Here is an 18,320-nt window from a genome sequence, read left to right as displayed (position 1 = left end):
ATTCCCATTTCAGTCATTTGGGTAACAACTTCATAATTTTTCTGCAATGTCTGCAGATTCCCTGTAATATTATCTACTCAGTATTTTTCTTTAAGTAGATCTACTTTTTTAATTACAGAAAGTTTAATAGCTTTGTTAAGATATAATTCATATACCATATAATTCACCCATTCAAAGCACACTATTCAGTGGTTTTTAGTGTATTCAGAGTTGTGCAGCTGTCATCACAGTTAACTTTTGAACATGTCCATCACTCTGGTACCCATTAGCAGTCACTACCCATTGTCCACCAACCCCCCTGGCCCTAGGCAACCACTAATCTATTTTCTGTCCTTATAGATTTTCCTGTTCTGGGTATTTCATGTAAGTAAAATCAAATAATATGAAATCTTTGGTGACTGGCTTCTTTCACTTAGCACGCTTTAAGCTTCCTCCATGTTGTACTGAGTATTGGTACTTTATTCCTTTTTATTGACAAATAAAAATATTCCATTGTCCAGATATACCACATTTGTTAGGGGATGGACATTTGGATTGTTTCTACTTACTGGCTATGATGAATAATGTTGCTATAGATATTTGTTTACAAGTTTTTGTGTGGGTATGTTTTCATTTCTCTTGGGTGGAGTTGAATTGCTGGGTCATATAATAATTCTATATTTAACTTTTTGAGGAGCTTCCAAATTATTTTCCAAAGCACCGACACCAACTTTACCAGTGTATGAGGGTTCCAATATACCTATATCCTCATTAACACTTGTTATTGTCTGTCTTTTTATTTTATCCATCCTGGTGGGTGTGAAGAGGTATCTCATTGTGGCTTTGATTTGCATTTCCCTAGTGACCAAAGATTTTGAGCATCTTTTCACATGCTTATTGGTCATCTGAATATTTGAATATCATTGAGAAATGTCTATTCAAATTCTTTGCCCATTTTTAATTGGGTTGTCTTCTCATAGTTGAGTTGTAAGCATTCTTTATATATTCTGGGTACAAGTCCCTTATCAGATGTATGATTTGCAAATGTTAGCAAATATTATTTCCTGTTCTGTGGGCTGTCTTTTTCTTTTCTTAAAATGGTATCCTTTGCAGCACAAAAGTTTCTAATTTTGATGTAGTCCAATTTATATATTTTTTCTTTTGCTGTTTGTATTTTTTTTGGTTAAATCTAAGAGCAAAGAAATTTAGTTACAAAGAAAACTTTGGGGGAAAAAATCACCACTGGAATCAAAGTAAACTTTAAAAAATGATAATGATAACTACAACACATTTATGAAACCATGTAGCTGGTTACCACTGTTAAAGCTCTGTTGTTGCAGGTATAACTGTCTTCCGCACACAAGCAGGAGGGTGAGTTGCCTGGGGCAGTCTGGAGTAGAGAGTCCCCAGGCAACATGTAAAGAAGTTCTAGCCTATGGACACCCTGAGTCACAGGCAGGAGCTGGACCAGCCCAATTGTGCAGAGAGAGTGTTGCCCCTGAAACTCTTCCCTCCCCACAAATGCCCAGCCCATCATCGAGAGCCCTGGTAGCTGCTCATCGTTCATTTCCTAAGAGAGGGCCCTGTGATGTCATGGGATTTCTAAACCAGCCACTTTTTAGCAATTCAAGCATCTTGCTTTCCAGTAGCCCTCTGGTACCTCTCCTTTCTCCCCACCTTTGACAGCAGCATCACATTTGGGCCCATATTTCTCAAGAACTAAAGCACATGACAAAGGTATATTTAGTATCTAACATCTTCTCCCCACAAGATTGAAAACATGTGTCTTCGATTCTTTTTGTCCCCCTGAAATATCAAAATTGTTCAACAGTGTCCTGAATTGGGTTCGAAGTTCTGTGGCAGCTCAGAAAAAGGGGGATAATACTGGATTGTCTTCTTCTTATTTCCCGACAAGAGGTGATTTAGAGGTTTACGTACAGAGACAAGCATGGTCTGAAATTATACCAGGAGTGACTACAGTGCAGGGTCTTGAACGGGAGGTTCTCCTCCAGGGTCCTGCTCTCCTGCTGCTCTGCCCCGTTTTAGTGAAAGGTGACTCCATCCTCCCAGTCGCTCAGGTGAAAATCCTGGAGTTATCCTTGACTCCTTGTCTCCCTCGCATCCCATGTCTAGTGCATTAGGAAACCCTGCTGGGTTTCCTTTCCTCATTGCCTCGCCCCGACTGCTAACGCCTAGCTGACGTCATCTCTCACCCAGATCTCGGCAGCTGGTCTTGGGGCTTCTTTTTACCTCCGTAGGAGCAGCGGGGGGCCTTTACCGTGTAAGTCAGGACATTTCTCCTCGGCCCCAAACTCTCCAGCAGTTTCCCATCTCAGGGTAAACTCAGATTACGTAATAGAGGTAACACCTCCACCCCCAGCTGGGACCCGCTCTGTGGAATCTTACCAACACCTCTTCCCCTCGCTGGCTCTGCTCCATCCACTCGGGCCCCCTTGCTAGTTTCTGAACAGTTCAGAAGTGCTCCCACCTTGGGACCTTTGCCTTTGCTGTTCTCTCTGCCCGAAATACTCTTCCTTCCATTTATCACTTCCGTCTGGTCAACTGTCACCTTAAATCAGAGAGGCCATCCCTGACCACCCATGAAAAAATAACTCCCCCTCCCCCCCAGACTCCCATATCCTATACTGCTTTATTTTTCCCCGTGTCACTTATTGCCACAAGGTATATGCTTATTTACTTATTGCCTGTCTTCTCCCACTAAAATATAAGCTCCACCAGGGCAAGAATGTTTATTGCCGCATCTCTAGGGCTTAGAGCATGAGCTGGCATACAGTAGGTGCTCAATATTTGTTGAATGAATGAATAATTACAGTGTTGGGAATGAGCACAACATCTCTGCAGCCCAACCACCTTGGCTTGAACCGCAGTGTAGCGTTACTAGTGGTGCACTTTGGTATGTTACTTCGCTATTTTGTGTCTTAATAGCCCCCTCTGTAAAATCGGCTCCGCAGCTGTGCCTACATTACATGATGGTTGTGGGTTTTAGTTTTAGTTTTTATTTTTGTAATTGAAGTATAGCTGATTTACAAAGTTGTGTTAGTTTCAGATGTACAGCAAAGTGATTCAGTTATATATATACATATATAAAAGAACATATATATATTCTTTTTCAGATTCTTTTCCCATATAGGTTATTACAACATACTGAGTATAGTTCACAGTGCTATAGAGTAGGACCTTGTTGGTTATCTATTTTGCATATAGTAGTGTGTATCTGTTAATCCCAAACTCCTAATTTATCCTACTCCCCCCACCCCTTTGGTAACCATAAGTTTGTCTTCTGGTCTATTTCTGTTTTGTATATAAGTTCGTTTGTATCATTTTTTTTTTAGATTCCACATATAAGTGAGTTTTAAAAGAAGTGATACAGGCAAAGTGTTTAGAACAGTGATCAGTGGAGAGCACATGCTCTATAAGTAAATATTAGTGGTTGATGTTATTGAGTAATAATACTGTATATAATCACATACCAATCACCTTGTGAAGCAGAAGTAGAAATGAAGACACAGGTAAATGAAGCAGTCATTCAGGAATCAAACAGTGAGTGATTGGGGGCAGGGGAGAAGGTCCTGGACTTAAAACCAGCTCATGTGGTCTCAGCGCACTAAGAAGGGGGCTGCGTCTGGGGCTTTTGCTGATGGCATTATTGCAAGAGGTCAAGGTTCACATGGGGCTGGAAATGGAAGAATTTCATCTAACATTTCCCAAAGTCTGTTCCATGGAACACTAGTCCAATAACACGCTCCAAGGAAAACATGGTCAAGTTTGGGGAACACTAAGCACTGTATCTCTCCTTAGAGTTTGTCAGTGCATGTTCCTGTATTAGAGGTTCTGTGAAATCCTCCCATGAAGAGTCCTGTTTTACTGTCTCACATATTCTCATCAAAACCTATTTAACTGTAGAACTGGTTGTGTACATTATGTCTATTAACACTCTGTAGGACAAAGGTTCTGAGGAACATATTTGGAAAAACACCAGTATATAATGAAATCTGTCTGAACCAGGCATTGGCTGCTGGTGTGGTTGGTCAGATCAGTGGGAGCTGACACCTGGAGGATGGAAGGTTCCACATGGTTGGGGCAGCCAATTGGAAGCCAACCCACCAGCGGGGGCCAGGGGGATATTCAGTCCTGAATGTCTAGGACATCCTGGTGATGAGTAGGTGGAGGCCCAGGCAGGCAGCAACACACAGCAGATAGCATCAAGGGGTGACAAGAGGTAGCCCATGAGTTTCCAAACACCCTGCAGAGCTCAGCACCTGGGAAATGTGGCAGGAGGCCATATGCTGAGGATCAAAGATGGAGTGAGAGTTCCACAGGTTAGCTGGTAAGAGGACCTCGACTTTAAGCTTGGGGTTCAGAGATGGAACCATGAAGGCAAGCCATGCGTTCATCTCCGGGGGCCTGGAATTCAGAAAGGCAAAATCGACCAAACCAGGTTGTAAGAAGTGCAGTAGAAGGTGCCAGCAGCATGGTGTCAAGGAGCAAAACAACCGTCTAGCTCTGCTGTGCAGGGAAGAAGACCCAGCGCGACTCCTTAAGTCCTTTATGACTTAGAGTTCATGGTCACAGAACCTGAGCTGAGCCTATAGGTGAGAGCAAAGGGGCCATGGCTTTGAGAAAAAGAGGTGCAGGGACCAGGAACCAAGGCAGGCAGTACAGAATGGAAAGCTCACCCATCCGTGAGACAGATGGAAACGCAGGTGGCTAAACCTCCTTAGTTACTCCTCCTCGTTATGTCCCAGGCTTCTGACCCCCAGCCGAGTGCTGTCTGCACTACACAGATTGCGTCTCGAAGTTGGCTGGCATCCCAGGATGCACTTTGCAGCCCCGGGGTTGGATTTGCAGACTCTGACACCCAGGAGGGGTAATCATCCTCCTCTTTGGGTTGTTCTGCACCATTTCCTAGGAACAGATTCTCCTCCCAGAGCAGTTGAGGTACCCCGGCAGTCTAAGAAGGCAACTATCTAGACTTGGTTGGTGTCCAAGTTAAGTTTTTAAGTAGGAGAACTTGCCATAAAATTATCCTGAGTGACTGTCAGTAGTCTGAAACCAGAGAAAGTTACTCTGCTTGATAAAGTTTTGGGGAAGGCGTTTGCCAAACTCTAGGCATATTTACAATTTTGTCTTCTCAATTCATGGTTAAGTCTGTTAAGCCAAAAAATTTTCCCTCAGTCCCTCCTGGGGCTAGATAAAGCTGTTTCATACCCTTGGACTTTAAAGATATCCAGTTAAGTGATGGGACAGCTATTTTTTAAAAAAAATCTGTGTTCAGTAGTACACTTAACATAAATCTAGGACACATAGCAGAATGCAACTAATATAAGGGAGATGCCAGCAAACCGAAAACATAGAAAGGAAAGAGTGATTCTGATCAGAATGATAACCAAGAAAGTCTTCATGGACGACTTAACATTTGAGCTAGGCCTCGACAGGTAAAGAAAAGAAGAGTGTGTTGTTGATTAGCTTGCTGACCTCCAGAGGGTTTCACTCTGGGGAACACATAATGGGAGAATCACAGAGAGTTTGAAAAGGGAGTTTCTTGCTTTCAGCTCTAATATTTGAGATACTGAGAAATGGATTGGTAGTTTGTCTCTCCTCCTGACCCCACCCCACCATGTTCTCATTAGGACAGAAAATGAGAAAGTAGTTCTCTCATTTTTTTCTTAGTTTTGAGCTTCCTTGGCCAAGGGCAGTAACAGGTATTTTCTTTTGTTTTTGTTTGTAATGTTGGGGAAGAGTGTAAAGCCCCAGTGTCAGCTCTAAGGAGACTTTGTTTACAAATGCTGATGGCGACTGACGTAATTAAGCCTGATGGGAGGAGAGGTTAGAGGCTGGTGCAGTTGCAGAGGAAGAGTTATCTAGCCTGGAAAAGATGATGGAGGAGCCGTGCCTACAGCAGGAACTGGGATCCACTCGGATTCAACAACCTGGAGATAGCAAGACCTCACGTGAAGATGGTTTGGTGGTACAATGGATACTTGGGTGAAGGTAAAAGTCAGGGAAGCCGGCTAGGAGACACAAAGACCACAGATAGTGAAGGAACGTCAACCCTCAGGGGTATCAGATACCAGAATACTCGAGAGACCAGACTCTTCCCACATTTTTACAGACCCAGGTTAAGTCCTGTGGAAGAGAGGAGAAAGCCTCAGTTATTACTGTCGTTGAACCCCAAGTTGACTTTGGTGTGTTGGGGCTATAAGCCAGATTTTAATATGATTTATGAAAATTAAGAAATAACTTACCTTTTTTCACTTTCAGTATTGTGGGAAAATTCAAGACTATCATATTTCAGAATCTGCAGTGGTACATTAGAATCCCATAATCTAATTTCCAAGCTATTCTGCTGAAAGCACCTTCAGATTTTACATCCATCTTGTAGTCATTAAGAGCTGTGTGTTTTGAATCAGGATGACCTAGTTTGAATAATGATTGTACTTCTTCCAAGGTATATAAACAAAAGTTACTCAATATTTTTGAGTTTCAGGTGCCCCCTCTGGAAATGGAGATACCTACCTCCTTAGGGTTATATCATGGGGTTAATTGGATAATACATTTCTATAAATCACTTAGCTCATTATCTGGCACTTAGAATGCATTCAACAAATGGTAACTCTTGATTATTTTTGTGGTGCTGGGATTGGTGTCATGAATATGGTCACCTGGGCTCTGCCAAGAATGAGACAGGAGTTTGGGAAAAGTCCCTCCTTTTAAGAGACCCCCTTCATCTCTGCTTCTCTACCTGTAACATTTTAAAATGACAGGTGACTGTACTTCACGCTCAGGAGGGAAGGGGCAATCTTGTTGATGAATGTAGATGGTTGTGGAGGAAGGTAATGAAATGAGAATTCTCATTAACTGGTCAGTTTGTGTAAATTGTATGTGACATATTATATATAATCTCATGAGTTCTCCTTTGGCAGAGAATATGAGATAAACAGGTGAGACATAAATTGGACCTAGGAGAGTGGCCAGAGGAAAAACTGTTCTATAAAACTATTTTAGAACCACTGAGGTAGAACTTCTGAAAAGAGAAAAAATGGGTAAGGAGGCTCCATGGAAAGATGGGGAGAATGGAGTCCCCAAACTGATCAAGAAGTCCAATAGTCAGGAAAGAGAATTCAGGTGTCTAGCGATAATTTCCTACATCATCACTAACCCATTGAGTGGGGAAAACCTGGAGCAAGCCATTCCAAGATGGAGCAGCCTCAGGGGCCATTTCCACTTTGGGATATCTTGGAGAGGACACCTCATCTGTGCTCATCTCTCTATGAATCCAGAAAGCTGCTCAGCCCTGACCCGTCGCTGGCAGGGCCAGAGGTGGGACGGTGGCTGGAGTGGCAGAGGCGTGGTGATGGTGTCACCACGTTGAAGTTCAGAGCCTGGTCTTGAGTCAAACATAATTCCTTCTCTGGTAGGATTCATCTCCTGTTCTGGAAGGAACACAAATTTAGGACTCAGCTGTGTTCTGGGTAGCTCTTTTGCAAAAGGTAGGAGAGCATTTCTAAAGCACTGCCCCTCAAAATCAATGTGCATACATATCTCCTGGTATTTAAAATACCGGGCATTAGTAGAAAATTTGAGGTATAGTAAGGCCAGTAGATCAGGAAATGAGTGCCATTGAAAAGATGGTTTATTATCACAGTTTCCAAGAGGAGGGGGCATGCCATGCTATTGGGGGCCATACAGGGAAGCACAGGGGTCAATCCCCGAGCTGGTGGAGAAGGGGAAGCTGTGGCCAAGGGCTTTCATTGTGGTTTCCAAAGAAAGGAATGGACAAGGCGGGGTACAAAGGCGTAAGACTGGCCAGTCTGAGTAATTTCAGTGGACTCTGGGGCATTGGGGCTGTCCTAGTTGTCTGCTACCTACCCCCACCCCCATAGGGTTATTAGGACAGGTGGCTAGTAATCTGGAGTATGAGAGCCTGTAAAGAAGGTGGTTGGGGTGTGGCTCTGGATTGGTTGGTGTGTCACTGAAAAGCGCACGTGGGGATGAGTTGCTTACTATCACTAGGGATTGGCTAACCCTGGGAGGGGCAGTCCCTCCAGGGCCGGCAGGGCCCTAGGCGTCAAAGTGTCAGAATACAGAAAATAAAAGACACGGTTGATACACCTGGGGATCTGATTAAACTGCAGACTCCTGGACCCGCCACTGAGATTCTGACCCCTTTAGTCTGGGGTGAGCCTCACTTATTTGCATCTCTAATCAGCTCACAGGTGGCACTACTTGCTGCAGGTGTGTGGGTCATCCTTCAGTAGTTATTCTCTGAAGAAGGCCAGGAATGGAGGATAGCATCCCAGAACACACACATTGAGCAGAAGTCTCTTCTCAAACAGCTCCCATCATAACTGAGGATAGCAGAGTGAAGTGGACCATCCGGCTGCCCGCAGGATCCAGGTTAAATAGTCTCGTCTCCACAGACCGTAGTTTCAGTTCTTTAGAGAATTTAAGGACAAAATAAACATGTCGATGGCCTTAGTGTATTCCAGAACCTTTGAGCCCGCCCCCCAAAGGCATTTGGGCACCTAAAGGACAGTAGGCTTCCACTAGTTAATTGATCATCTACCATCTAAGAGAACTGCCCCTATGTAAAGCAATAGACAAAGTGCTATGGAGAGTTTACATTTAATTTTGTTCAAGTATAACACAAACCACAAGTATATAGTTTGACGAATCTCTAAAAAGTGAGACATGTAACCACAACTCAGATCAAGAAATAAAACATTTACCAGTGACACAGGTGGCTCCTTAATCCCCCTCCCAGTTACTGAGCCCCCAACAATCCGACTTTCTTTCACCACAGGTTAGTTTTGCCTGGTTTCGAACTTTACATAAAATACATCATAGAGCATGCACTCTTCTCATGTCTTTTGTGTCTGATTTCTTACATCCCACATTGTGAGATCCATCTGCTTTGTGTGGTAGAGCAGCGGTTTGTTCTCATCGCTGTGTAGTATTTCATTGTGTGAATAAGCCACACTTTACCCAGCCTCCTTGGGATGCACATAGGGTGGTTTCCAATTTGGGTACTGTTGTGAGCATTCTCATACTGTCCATCTCCTGTACGTACTGTTGGGTTTATACCTAGGGTAGAATCTGTAGGTCATGAGCGTTTGTATTTAGCCCAACAGATGTCCAAAGTGGTTATGCCAGTTTACATGAGAACCAGCTCCATGTCCTTGTCAACATACAGAATCAAGCTCTCTTTTTCATTTTAACCGTTCTGGTGAGTGTGTAGTGGTATTGCATCATGATTTTAACGTGTCCGGGTGGAAAAATGTTGTCTAGGAAAATAGGGTAAACTTGAGTCTGGAGGTGGGGAAGAAGAAGCCATATTTAGGGCAGCTTACCTGGGGTGAAAAGTCTCTGTAGATGAGAAATGGAACTGTGCATTTCAGGAGGAGTTAGCCTGCGACAAGCCATACACGTTATCCTCCAGGTGTGGGCAGGGCGCAGGCAATGTTGGGAGCAACAGGCTAAATGTCGGAGAGTTAGGAAGAATGTGAGAGTTGAATTAGACATTTAGGAACTGTGTATTCATTAAAAATATAATTATTGAGCTTTCAGTATGTGCTGGAAACCGTGTTACCTGGGCACTGTGAGTAATCATCGTTCCTCCTCCTCCAGAGACCACAAATATTGGGGAGAGGTGAGTAAGTTATATAATAATAAGGCATTGTGAGAAATGGTACAGTAGCGTCTTGTACAAGCTGTGTCTTTGCTCTGGAAGCAAGAAGAAGGTATCTGTCAGTTTGGTCTGGTAGGGCTGGGGAATCCTTCACTAGGAGGTGACATTGGATCCCAGTCTTGATAAATTAGTGGTGGGTCATTAAGAAGGTAATGAAGAGAGAAGCATGAGTGAAGGTTTGGAGATTCAGAAGACTATGCTGATGGGGTTGGAGAAAGTCCAGTAGTTTTGTGTAGATGCTTGGGAATAGGTGAGAGCAGACAGAAATGGTATTTTGGAAGCAGATTGTGAAGGGCCTTGGGAATATCAGTACAACTGAGCATGGACTTTATACCGTGGGCAAGGAGCAGCCATCGAAGGTCTCCAAAGAGGGGGTTCCCTTGGATCCCCTGGAAGGATATTGTGATAACACAGGGATTGTGATCTAAGGTAGACAGCGGAGGACATAAAAAGAAAGCGACCGATGTGACTTCAAATAAAATATAGCTCAGTTTTCCTCTTTCAGGGCAAGAATCCTCATGTATTGGGAACTGGAAAAGTACTTTAGGTGATGATTTTGTTCTGCTAGGGTGGGCCCAGTCTGAAGGTAATTTTTCAAAAGCAGCTGCTCTAAGTGTTAGTTAAATGGTTCCAGGGGATTCACTAGACACAGGTGTCACGTTCAGTCTTATTCATCTATCAATAAAGCCAGACTCCAAGTGCCAGTTGGATGGCAGCACGGCACTTTTGAGACAGGAATTCTGTTAACAGATGCAACTCGCTGCTTCAGTCTGGGGCTCGGCTGCAGACTTCAAAGATACCCTCAAATCCTTGCCTTCTAACTTTGCTTCTCCATCATTTCTGCTATGGCTCCTGTCGGGGTAACTCAGATACATGTATCACATACTCGTCCTATTGTTTGAGTTTGTTCCTACAAAATATTCTTTTTTGTGTGTGTGGTACGTGGGCCTCTCACTGTTGTGGCCTCTCCCGCTGCGGAGCACAGGCTCCGGATGCGCAGGCTCAGCAGCCATGGCTCACAGGCCCAGCCGCTCCACGGCATGTGGGATCTTCCCGGACCGGGGCACGAATCCATGTCCCCTACATCAGCAGGCGGACTCTCAACCACTGCGCCACCAGGGAAGCCCCAAAGTATTCTTTATCTGTGCTTTTAATCTGGGAAAGAATGTTTAAGCATTCAATCAATTTTTTGAATAATTAATAGATGCTGTTGGTACAAGATTTTAAAAGGTACAGCAAGGGTAATGGTGAGAAATAAATTTCTCTCCCACCCCTGACCCCAAACACCCAGTTTCTCTTGCCAGTGGCAAACACTGTTAACCAATTCCTTGTGCATCATTTCAAAGATGTTCTGTGCAATTACAAACATATGCCAGTTTTTCTTTTCTTTTAAAAATATCATAAATGTTAGCACATGATACACCTTATTCTCCACCGTATATATGTCTTGGGTATAGTTCTCTATCACGCCTCTGCTTTTTTAAGGCTGCATGGTATTCTACTGTGAATATGCTTTTTAAAAATTTAGTCAAGCTACTATTTATAGACATCTAAATAGTTCCTCACTGTTTGCTATTACAAACAATGCTTCAGTGAATATGCTTATTTCTCATTTAGACATATTTCTAGGATAAACTCCTAGAACTAGAACTGCTGGGCCTCCAGGAATGAATATTAATAATTTTGAGATATTTTAAATTATCCTCCTCAGTAGTTGTTCCAATTTTCACTCCTAGTGAAAAATTTGACCTTTGTCAATTTTATACTGAAAATGTTAATTGGAATTTTACTTTTCATTTATTTTATTATCAGTGAGGCTGAGCATCTTTACATGGTTTTAAGTCATTTGTAATTCTTTTAAAAGGTTGAACTCTCTAATCATGTATGTTGATCATTATTTATCTTTATTATTTATCTTTTTCTTATGATTTGTAAGAGCTCATTGCATATTAAGAAAAGTGCTGTGTGACTGCCTAGAGGGGTGGGATAGGGAGGGTGGGAGGGAGATGCAAGAGGGAGGGGATATGGGGATATATGTATACATATATCACTTTGTTATACAGCAGAAACTAACACAACATTGTAAAGCAATTATACTCCAATAAAGATGTTAAAGAAAAAAAGTAAAGTAAAGTATCCCTTTGTGCATAATATGCAAACACTTTCCTCAGTTTGTTTGAGTTTGGAGTTTATTTATTTATTTTTGAAATAACAAATTTTAAACTTATGTAGTAGAACTTCTTTGATTCCTTTTCAGTCTTGGATCATATTTACAATTTTCCAACTGTGAGATGATTTAAAAAGTTTCCATGATCTATTTTAGTACTGTTAGTGTCATTTAAAAAATGTTTATTTTGAAATCATTTTAGACTTACAGAATAGTTGTAAACATAGTAAAGAGACTTTCCATGTAGGCGTCATCTGGCTTTGTCCAGTGTTAACATTCTATAGAACCGTGGTACCATTAGCAAAACTCTGGTATTAACATTGGTACGACACTGTTAATGAAACTACAGGCTTTAATAGGATTTCCACAGTGTTCCCACTAATGTCCTTTTTCTGTTCAGGTACTAGTCCAGGATTCCACATTTTGTTTAGTTGTCATGTGTCTTTAATATTCTCCACTCTTGACAGTTCCTTCATTTTTGTCTTTTGTGACCTTGACATTTTTGAAGCATACTTGTCAAATATTTGGTAGAATGTCCATCTATTTAGCTTTGTCTGATGTTTCCTTATTAAGGTTGTGAATTGTTGAGAAGAATATCACAAAGCTGGTGTGCCCTTCTCAGCACATGATATCAGGGATACATATATTGATATGCCTTATAACTGGTAATGTTAAATTTGATCACTTGGTTAAAGTGGTGTCTGCCAGGCTTCTCCACTGTAGAGTTACTATTTTCCCCTGTATTATTAATAAATATTTGGAGGGAAATACTTTGAAGAAATATATGTATGTATTAGTATGCATGTACACTATTTCTATTTATTTACTTCAATATACATATTCAAATATATATATACATATATATATGTATATATATATATGAAAGAAACACATAAGTTTGTACAGATAACTCAGACTTCAATCCAGCACCAAATTCTGGAATTTCTCCTTTGCTTATTTGTAACTTCTTTCTCCAACAGTGAGAAACTTGTGATTATCTGTAAATATTTACTCATGTGTTCAACCCTAATATTCATGTACTTTCAGAATTGCTAACCATAACTCTGTGAGAAACAAATATACCGACTGGAGTGCAGTGTCTCTGTACAGCTCATGTTGTCGTTATTCTGGACTCAGGCAAAACACTCTTGTTCATGTGTATCAGCTCCTTTTTTTACCCACTCCTTTCAGTGTGATTGTGTTATTCAGTTTTAATACAGTTATATGCATTTGTCACAGTCTGTGATGCATCTTGGGTTGCCCTAGCAACCTTGGTTTTTAAAAATTTGCCTATAATAAAATTCATCCTTTGTGGCGTGCAGTCTTAAGGATTTTCACAAATACAGAGAGTTGTGTGTGATCACTATAGGACTATAGAGAACTATAGAAAACCCAACATTTCCTTGTGCTGACCCCTTTGTAATTAACTCCTCACCCAGTCCCAGACTCGGACAATCACTGCTTGGTTTTTTATCCCTATAGTTTTGTCTTTTCAAGAATGTCATACAGATGGAATCAATTGGTATATAGCTTTTTGATTCTGGCTTCTTTCACTTAGCAAAATACATTTAAGATTAATCCATGTGTGGAGTGGAGTAATAGAGCATTCTTTTTAAAAATAACATTTATGGAATTATAATTGACATGTAATAAACTGCACACATTTAAAATGTTCAATTGGAGAAGTTTTGACATAGGTACCTCCCCATAAAATCTTCACTAAAATCAAGATAATAAATGGATCCATCGCTACCAAGTTTCCTTGTCCCCCTTTGTAATCACCTGTCACGTCCACCTCCACGTCTTCCATCTGTAAGCAGCCACTGGTCTGCTTTCTGTCACTATAAATAAGTTTGCATTTTCTAAAATTTTACATGAATGGAATTATACAATATCTACTCCTTTTCATCTTTCACTCAGCAAAATTATTTTGAGATTCAACCATGGTGTAGTAGTATATTTTGCTAGTTCATTCCTTTTTATTGCAGAGAAATATTCTGTTGTATGGATATAACTCAGTTTATTTATCCATGCACTTGAGGGACATTTGGATTATTTCCAGTTTTGGGCTATTACAAATAAAGTGACGATGATTATTCTTGCGCTAGTCTTTTTGCCTGGATATCTGCTTTCATTTCTCTTGGACAGACACCTAGAATTTGAATGGCTGGATCAGATGGCAGGTGTATGCTGGCCTTTAAAAGAAACAGCCAGGGGCTTCCCTGGTGGCGCAGTGGTTGAGGGTCCGCCTGCCGATGCAGGGGACACGGGTTCGTGCCCCGGTCTGGGAGGATCCCGCGTGCCACGGAGCAGCTGAGTCCGTGACCCATGGCCGCTGAGCCTGCGCGTCCGGAGCCTGTGCTCCGCAACGGGAGGGGCCGCAGCGGTGAGAGGCCCGCGTACTGCAAAAAAAAGAAACAGCCAAAGTCTTGCAAAGTGGTTGCCCCATTTTACATTCCTATCAGCAATGCATGAGGGTTCTGGTTTCTTCATACTGTGGCCAACACTTGGTATGTCAACTTTTTTCAATTGTAGCCATTCGAACTTGTGTGCAGTGGTATTTATTGCGTGCAATTTGCATTTCCCTAATGACTAATGATGTTGGGTATCTTTTCATGAGTTTATTTGCCATCTTCTCTAGTAAAATGTCTGCTTGAATTTTATGTTTATTTCTTAAAAATCTGTTTTTGTCTGTTGAATTTTGAGATTTTAAAGTGTATATTGAATATATTTAACTGTCTGTTATGTGTTAAAGTCTGTTATCAGATATATGACTTGCAGATATTTTCTCCTAGTCTGTGGCTCTTGTCTTTTCATCTTCTTAACAGATCTTTTGAAAAGGAGAACTTTTAAAATTCTGTTGAATTCCAATTTATCAATTTCTTCTTTTGTGAATAATGTTTTTGATATAGTATGGAAGAACTCTTTGCCTAACTCAAGATCACAAAGGTTTTCCCATGTTTTCTTCTGGATGTTTTATAGTTTTAGGTTTTATATTTAGGTTTATGAGAACACTTTTCAATTAATTTAAAGTCAATTTTTCTTTATGATACAAGACACAAATATTATTATTTTTGCTTATATTCAATTGTTTCAGCATCGTTTGTTGAAAAGCACTATCTTTCTTCACTGAACTGCTTTTGTACTTTTGTCAAAAATCAGTTGTCAGTATATGGGTGGGTCTATTCTGGATTCTCTATTTGTTTAATTGGCCTACTTATCCTTACACCAAATACCGTACTCTCTTATTGTAATTTTATAATAACTACTGAAATCAGGTAGTGTTTAGTCCTTCAACTTTGTTTTTCTTTTGCAAAATTGTTTTGCCTTTTCTGAGTCTTTCATATTTCCATATGATTTTTACAGTCAGTTTGTCAATTTTTATAAAAACATAGAGATTTTTATTGGGATTTCATGAATCTTTAGATCCTTTGTGGGAGAATTTGCATCTTAACAACATTGATTGTTCAACCAATAAACATAAGTATCTCCATTTATTATATCTTCTTTATGTTCTCTGAAAAAAATTTATAGTTTTCACAAGTTTTTCACATCTTTATCCCTATTTCATATTTTTGATGTTATTATAAATTACAATTTTGGTTAAATTTCTATTTCTGATTGTTGCTAGTATATAGAAATACAATTGATTTTTACATTGGTCTTATATCCTGTAATCTTGCTAAACTCACTTATTCCTAGATTTTTTTGTGATTATATTAAATTATCTACATAGAAGATCATGTTATATGTAAATAAAGACAGCTTTATGTATTCTTTTCAAAACTGGGTGCCTTTAATTTCCTGTACTTGCCATATTGTACTGGTTAGAATCTCCGGCACGATGTTGAATAGAAACGGTGAGAATAGATATCCTTGTATTGCTCCTCATTTCAAAGAAAGTAACTTTTTAGTTTTTCACCATTAAGTTTGTTAGCTGTAGGTTTCTTTTCTTTTCTTTTTTTTTTTTTTGTGGTATGCGGGCCTCTCACTGTCGTGGCCTCTGCCGTTGCGGAGCACAGGCTCTGGACGTGCAGGCTCAGCGGCCATGGCTCATGGGCCTAGCCGCTCCGCGGCATGTGGGACCTTCCTGGACCGGGGCACGAACCCATGTCCCCTGCATCAGCAGGCGGACTCTCAACCACTGCGCCACCAGGGAAGCCCCCTGTAGGTTTCTTTTGTTAATATTGTTTATTAGTTAGAGAAATTTCCCTTCTATTCCTAGTTTGCTGAGAGTTTTTCTTTTTTTTTTAAATCCTGAGTGAATTTTGTCAAATGCTTTTTCTGTGTCTCTTGAGTTTTTTTTTAGTTTATTAGTATGCAAGCAAAAAGACAATGGAACAGAAAACTGTCCATCCAGAATTCTACACCCAGCAAAAATGCCTTTGAAAAATAATGATGAAATAAAAATGTTTTCAGGCATTCAGAAGCTGGAATAATTCATTGCCAGCCAACCCACGCTGTAAGAAAATTAAAGGAAGTCCTTCAGGCAGAAGAAAAATGCTACCAGACGGAAATATGGATCGACACAAAGGAATGAAGAACACAGGAAATGATAACTACACTAAATATATAAGGTAATTTCTTACTGTTTAAATCCTTTTAAAAGGTAATTATTTAAGCGACAAAAAAAAACTTGTGTGGTTGAGGTTTATAACGTACTATGAACATAAAATGAATGCAGCTAATAGCAGGAAGTTGGAGGGAAGAAATGGAAAGTTCTTATCTATACCTAAAGTAGTGCAGTACCACTTGAAGCTAGACTGTGATAGGTTAAAAAAATGTAACGTAAACCTTAAGGCAACCACTAAAATAAAACCACAAAGAATTATACCTAATAAGCCACCAAAGTTGTTAAAATATTGATATGGATATCAGTATTGCTATTTTATTTATTTATTTATTTATTTATTTATGGCTGTGTTGGGTCTTCGTTTCTGTGCGAGGGCTTTCTCCAGTTGGGGCGAGCAAGGGCCACTCCTCATCATGGTGCGCGGGCCTCTCACCGTTGCAGCCTCTCTTGCTGCGGAGCACAAGCTCCAGACGCGCAGGCTTAGTAGTTGTGGCTCACGGGCCCAGCCGCTCCACGGCATGTGGGATCTTCCCAGACCAGGGCTCGAACCCGTGTCCCCCGCATTGGCAGGCAGATTCTCAACCACTGCGCCACCAGGGAAGCCCTCAGTATTGCTATTGATTAATATCAACATTTATTGATATGGATATCCATATTGACATTGATAAATATAGTCAACTCATCTAAAACAAGGTAGAAAATGAGGAAAAAGAGAAAAAGAAAATATGGACAAAGAGAAAACTAATAGCAAGATGATAGATTCAGACCTAAAGTTATCAAAGACACATTAAGTGTAAACGGTCCTGTATGAGCACAGCAATGTTCCTTGTAATCCTTTCTGGTGGTTCTTTCCTCAGGTCGTTCTTCCAGGTAGTTTCTTCACAGCTGTTCTCTGATCAGTGCTCACCTGAATCCTAGGTGAGACTCCTCTGCAGGTCTCTGCAGTTCTGTCTCTCTGTAGCCCTCTTTCCCAGTCCACTCTGTCTTGGGAACACTAGCCATGTTGGCTTCCCTGAATCCTCAGCTCTGTCTGTTCAACTCAGGGAGTCCACTCGGCTCCCCCAGGTTCCCTGTGCTGTGTCCTGGAAACTCAAGCTGCATGTTAAGAAAACCTTAGGGCTCACCTCCTTCATATCCTGCCTTTCAGGGATCATGGTTCTTCATCGCTTAAGATTGTGTCTTGCAAACTGTTGTTTCATATATTTTATTGGTTTTTTAGTTTGTTTCAGGTGGGAGGGCAAATTTCATTTCTGTTACTACACGTTGGTCAGAAGCAGAAATCAGTTTATTCCTTTTTATTGCTGACAATATTCCATTGTACGGCTGTACTATAGTTTGTTTATCCATTTATGTATTGACAGTCTAGGTTGTTTCCAGTTTTGGGCAATTACAAACAAAGCTTCTATAAGCATTGATGCATGGCTTTTTGTGGGAACAAGAATTCTCAATTCACTTGGATAAAGAAGTGATATTACTTGGTCATTTGGTAAGGGTATATTTAATTTTATAAGAAACTGCCAAATTATTTCTCAGAGTGGCTGTACCATTTGACATTCCCACCAAAAATCTGTGAGGGTTCCAATTGTTCTACATTCTTGCCAGCACTTGGTATTGTAAGTTGTTTGGTTATGGATTTATTTTTAGTCATTCTAATGCATGGATGGTGGTATCTCATTGTGGTTTTAATTAGCACTTTCCTAATGGCTAACGATGTTGAGCATCTTTCTGTATGCTTACTTGTCATCTGTATGTCTTCTTTGGGGAAATGTCTGTTCAGAATTTTTACCCATTTTAGAAAAATTGGGTTTCTGTTTTCATATTCTTGAGTTTTGAGTGTTCTTTATGTATTATGGATACAAATGCTTTATCAGATGTTACTTGCAAATATTTTC

The 18,320-nt window shown here is 40.6% G+C and overlaps 1 long non-coding RNA gene across 1 annotated transcript in view; it reads left to right on the top strand.

Moving 5' to 3' along the window:
* The first annotated feature begins 16,177 nt into the window (after nt 1–16,177).
* LOC308607592 overlaps nt 16,178–18,320 on the top strand; it is a 154,686-nt gene continuing 152,543 nt past the window's right edge. The window contains exon 1 of the long non-coding RNA XR_014014020.1: nt 16,178–16,432. This is a non-coding gene — a long non-coding RNA (uncharacterized lncRNA). The remainder of the gene's footprint in view (nt 16,433–18,320) is intronic.

The sequence above is a fragment of the Mesoplodon bidens genome, assembly GCF_964165515.1.
Source record: "Mesoplodon bidens genome assembly, chromosome: 19".
In the NCBI taxonomy this organism is placed as follows: domain Eukaryota; kingdom Metazoa; phylum Chordata; class Mammalia; order Artiodactyla; family Ziphiidae; genus Mesoplodon; species Mesoplodon bidens.
The sequence above is the reverse complement of the archived record's forward strand: the minus strand, read 5'-3'. Positions and strand labels throughout refer to the sequence as shown.